We start from the raw sequence: 6119 nt of genomic DNA on the forward strand, positions 1-6119 counted from the left end.
CTCTTTCCTGCAGCTACGGGCCCTGCGCCTCCCTGCTCTTGTTGAATGCGCTCATGCATGATGGTCTGAACTTGATAGACGTTTAGAGGGCACGCAGGCACCGGGCTGTGAGCGCGTGCACGTGATGGATAGAGTACGTGTGGTCGCCCCCCTGATTGGGGTCCGTGCATGTTTTTCATCCGTTCCTTTTAACATCTTGTGTTTCTACAACATATATATCAATCCGATGCTCAGATCTCGCCCGCTTTCATCTCTCGCTCCTATTTTATTCTCATCTACAGGGAGGAATGTGTTAGTTTTATGTGAAGGCAGCACATATGCCAACAGGCCTGTGATGTGGATGCCAAAGTATGACGACTCCGTTCGGGCGAGCTGTCAGACATTAGCCGAGGAGAGATTCGGATGAATAATTGAAAGGAAGTAAAACGCTGCATGCAATAGAGAGTTTGGGTGTCTGCGTCTGACACTTATTTGTAATAGTTTTCTTGGATCTCTCTTGGATTTCCTGGGAAACGAGGACGTCGAGGGAGGGAGTGGAGCGGCCTGGCACGGGGTGTGTAATTTAGGCAGAGGGATTTTTAATGAGCGGAGATCTCTGCAGGTAACTTCCTCTCCTCCCTCCCCCCAACCGCTCCCCCATCTTCCACAAATGTGTCCGGATGGAGTTGGTGTGTGTGTGTGTTGTGGGGGGGGGGTGCTGAGAAACCCATCTGGTTGGACTAAACAGCAGATTAGCACATTAGCACTGGAGGACGGGCAGGCAGGCACCGCGGCAGAGACCCCGGCTTACACATGACACTGGCGCACATGGTGCGCCACTCATTAAAAGGAGACATAAAAGTTGCACTAAATTAAAGGCAAACTCCATCCGCCTTCATTAACAGATGGTAAAAGTCTGACTCACTTTTTGCAGATTTTGGTCTTCGTGCAGAGGGACTGAGATGTAACATGAGGTGTTTGCGTGGATGTATGTGTGTGTGAGAACGATGATGATGATGATGATGATGATGATGATGATGAAGATGCGGATCAGTTCAACATGAGTTTCAGAAAGCTTACGCAATTCAGGGGTTTCAGACCTGTTTTACTTCCACAGTTTGATCTCAAGTGAGTCGACCTGTGAACAATGGCTTTAAAATATAAGAACTCTGAATGTCAGACTGAAGAAATTCAATGTTTCCTCAACTGAGAGCAGAGAAATGTTCAGTCTCTGGCCCACCTGCACACCTGAAGGGTGTTTCCTCACAGAGCTACTTAAACTACGCAGTGCTGTGTGGAGTTTGCATGTTCCTCCTGTTTCACCACTAGGTTTCTTCTTTCTCTTTGGCTTCGCTTGTTCGATTGGCTGCTGTCTTTCAGGTCACTTTAGATGTGAGTTTATGTAATATTTTATCGTGTGTGATAGTTATGTGTTTAATGAGCCACCTGTCCAGGATGTATCCTGCTCTTCACCTTCTAACGGCTGAGGAAGGACCTAGCCACCCATCGCTGATGGAAAATACAGAACACAAGGGAAGGATGAATGATGAATGAGTGAATTTTAGAATCTGAGAAACAAGTGTTGATAAAGCTCAAATGACTATACTTCCATATTTGGCGCGTGATAGAAGTATGACAGAGGTACCCAGGGTTGCATTTTTCTGACCTTCGCTTTAATGATGCCAGAGCCAAGCTGTGAGAAACCGCTAAGCCGCCAGGCGAGACTGCGAGGGGTGCTGCGTGCACACATGCATGTGTGCATGCCGTAATAAAGTGCGTCCTGCTGCGAAGTGGGGAGTTAGAAGCCGCTAAAACAGCCACACCTGAGATTGCAGCTGCACGGACACATCATCTGCGCTCCTGGTGATAAGTGGGCTGGAAGAAACCGGTCCCTCCTTTCAGAACTCTGCTCTTAGACGTTGTTAGACGATGTTAGACGTTTAAAGAGGCTTTAAGTTAATGCTTTCTTTATTCTTAATGCAAACTACTTAGCAATCGATGCTCTAATATGTGGATTACTGCTGGATAAAGTGGAGCATTGCGCAACCCAAAGACAGGAATCTTTAAATGCTATCGAAACAAAGACGTTTTGAAATGCTGATGTTTCTAAACTATCGACCATTCTCAGTCATCTGGGCAGGAATGAGCATTATGATGTGGTTGTGGTTTGGTTGAGCTCCTTCACAGAACTTGGTTAGGTTTCTAAGAAAGGAACACTACGGTTTAGGTTTTTCAAAAAAAAAAAAAAGTATGTAGCTTTAAAATTTTTATGGCGCTCACTCACTTGAAATGTGCTTCCACTGAGGTACGAACAGTGGGGTGAAATGTATGGAATTATCCTTCCCAGCAGCCCCGTCCAGTCCCTCGGCGTCAGCTTTACACCGTGTTACTTGATTTTCCCCATTGCAGCCGTCATAATTGCTGCTGCCACTAGAGGTCACCGACTTGCCCCGTCAGTGAGATCAGGGAAATAAATAGGTGGTAACAGCTTCTACAGGTCACGCCCAAATTCAGGCGCGGTTTTCCAGAGCTGCTGCTTTGTTCGAGACGCCGGGCTGACTTCAGAAAGTCCAAACCAAAGAGAATCACAGTGTCGATTTTGGCAGGCTCTTGCAGGTAATTTTTATTTGTGTCTGCTAATTATTCAAGAAGTACATTGTTTTATGGCATATTAACACATATTATTTTTTTATCATGTGATAATCTGCCGCCATTATGTTTACTGCTTTTAGCACTGTGCTAAAGTGGCTAAAAGACTTTTAGTAGCTTTATTCCTCCATCATACTGTTGCATTGCTTCATATAAGGTCTTTTATGAACTGTAAAACACACAACCTTCTTTCTAGCCTGTAGTCTAAGTCATATGTGTCAGGTTTTTCTTTTTTTTTTTATTAGTTTATGTTAATTAGTAAGCAGGAGATCAAAAAATAAAGTGTATCTATAAAATTGTTACCAGCTTTTCACATGCTAACACATCTCCATGAAGGTGTAATGGCTCCCTCTCTCTCTGACTCACACACACACACACACACACACACACACACACACACACACACACACATGCAAGCACACGCTGGTCTCACATCCACAAACATAGGCCCGTCTTTGTTAAGTTCCGAGTACACAAGCGCAGTTGTGCACCGCTTTAACAACCTCATTTTGCCTGGCCAACGAGGTGTGCTATTAACAACATAACACATGCTTAATGAATACACACACACACACACACACACACACACACACACACACACACACACACACACACACACACACAGGCACCCAAGTGCATGTTGTCTCACAGCACAGAAAATATTACCCAGTTAACAAAAACACAGTCCAATGTACCTACAGCTAAACACACACACACACACACACACACACACACAAACTAATTTCACCAGGCCAGTTTAGCACACTAATGAAAGAGAGCAGACTTTATTAGCTGTATTTAACGGCCAACACCCCAACTAATCATGTTCACACAGACAGAAACATGTGCACATTTTCCGACACCGGTCCAAACAAAGACATCACAGACGCTTGACATGAGATTTGAAGTCGGCCGCTGTGCGAATAATCACTCATAATTCCATTTCCTGCCGACAGAGGCGGAGGGACCCAGTGCCATCCGAGGATCCATCTGGTTTCCGTTTGAATGGGGATCCCTCGCTGCTCCGCCGGCCGGGCCGCTGCAGCCTAACATGAGAAACGAGCAGCTTTTTTCATCTAAACAGGCAGAAAGAATCAGCATGTTTCAACTCACAAAATATGAGTAATTTTTAAATTACGTCATGAAACTTGTTGAAACTTTAATCATTTCAAGCGTAAATTTCTATCACTGATGTTCTCGCCTAAATACGCAGCGTTTCTTCCCCGTGAAGCGATCAGAATTGTTTTAGATTTTTTTTTTTTTCACTGACGGTGTTTGAGCCTATCTCATCCTCAGGCAGAGTCAGAGGTGGTCAGCTGTCAGCTGGGACAGCTGGAGGCCTGGAGGGAGGCAGGAAGTCACAAAAGTACTTACTGCGTCACAGAACAAAGCACGGTTTAATGTACGACTGAAATGATCCCAGCATGTGGCGTCTGAAAAAAAAAAATCCCCCTAAAACAGCATTTTTATGTCAAAAGTAAAATGTTTCGACGGATCAATAAGTATTTGTCAATCCAATTTGTCTTATATTGCATTTTTTTTTTTTATATCGTGGACATTTCTAGTTATTATGACAGTTTTTTTTTATGTGTTATTTTATTTAACCTCCATTAACTTTATATTTCACTGCAACAGATGACGTGTCTTTTTTTTTTTAAACACCTTTAAACCATTCCTCAGTCCGGCTCATGCACACACATGCTCGCACTGATACACACACACACACACACACACACACACACACACACACACACACACACACACGGAATGTCACTCAGTCGGAACGCTCTGCTTTGACGGTTCACAAACTCTGCAAATGTGTTGAAAGTTGTTTCGTAAACATGCAGCGTATCTGAAAACTCACTGGATTTCTTCAAATAAATAAATGGGAGCAAAAGACAAATTTGACATACTGATGGCTGAACCGTTCAGTAAAATATCTTCGAAAAAAGAAAAAGAAGAAGAAGAAGAAGAAGAGTAGAATTAAATGAAAGGCTAATTTGTGATACAATTTATTGGTCTTTAAGCAGGTTATTGGATTATCATGGAAACATCAATCACTTCTCTGCATTTGACTCCTTCTATTTTCAGTTTAATATTTTCACGTTTTGGGAGCATTGGGCTGCAGCAGTGCGGCTGCTGGGGGTCAAGGGTCATGCTCAGAGACCCAGAGTGGTAACCTTTCAGCGGCGGGATTCAAACCCGAGTCCAGTCCGTTCCTCCAGTGTCTGGATCACAGCTTTAAGTCATCCGTGGCTACATTTGGAGACGCTTACATGTCTGTGAAACTCCAACAGTGACTTCCTTGTTTTGAAAGCGTATTATATAAGCTGGCTCCGATCGTGTCATTAACTGGTCTTCTACTCATCTTTTCTCACACTTTCTTCCCTTTTGTCTTTTTACGACGTGGCTGGTTTAAAGTTTTGTCACACCAGCTCCCATCTTGCCATCTGAACGAAAGCTCGTGCTTCGGCCGAGCCGCGCTTCGGTTCTCGTGCGTTTCAGAAAAGGCAAAAGTGCAGAGAGAGCGAGCAGCGTATCGGCCGATACTTTACAGCGCTTTGAAAGGCAGTCTGGGTAATTTTCTGCACATTATTCACACCCTTTAAACAAAGACTCCTCGCTCATGACACATCGCCATTTTGGAAAACAAATTATGAGCCGAGCTTTTTATGGATGCCGAAACAAAAATCGTGTGTGTGAGTGTGTGTGTGTGTGTGTGTGTGTGTGTAGCACTTTGTGTGTGTGCATGGGAATGCAGTTAATATCCAGTGGTCACGGCATCGCTGTGGGCAGAGCTGGCAGCGCCTTTACTGTCCAAATTAAAACAGCAGAAATCACCACAACAATTGAGAACAGATTTTCACTCTCGGTGCCTTAATGACATTGTCAACCCGTTACCCTACAAACACACACACACACGAACACACACACACATAAACACACAAACACTCCCAGACAAGTAAGAGCAGCACATGTGAACGCTGAAGACTGAAAGCATATTCACTCAGAGGCTTTCTGATATATATAGCTTCACTGTGTTCATGTATGAATTTAGATTTTGTGTGTGCATGTGTGTGTGTATATGTGTGCATGTATGTGTGAGTATGTGTGTGTTTGGTAGGCATCAGAATAACCCACACCCGCTGTTCCAGTCTGTTTCCTCCCCATAAAAAGCAACACTTAGCACTTCATTCTCGAGCAGTTCTGACAACATTATACAGGTTAGTTTAAGAGAAAGGAGGAAAAAAAAACAAAGACGGAGAAACCGACAAGAAAATGTTTTTTTTTTTTTTTCTAAATGAAGCAAAAGAATAAGGGAGGAGGAGAAAAAAAAAACGGAAGCCTGGTCACTCAGCTGGGAATATTCAGAGAATTGTTTTTAACGAGTAAAATAAATTCTCCCACAAATGAGGTGAGGGAAAGAGAGGAAGGTGGAGAGAGGCCGGGTGTGAGAGAGCGAGAGGGAGGTGAAGCCCAAGCCAGTGTTT

Source organism: Salarias fasciatus, chromosome 15, assembly GCF_902148845.1.
Source record: "Salarias fasciatus chromosome 15, fSalaFa1.1, whole genome shotgun sequence".
Lineage (NCBI taxonomy): Eukaryota > Metazoa > Chordata > Actinopteri > Blenniiformes > Blenniidae > Salarias > Salarias fasciatus.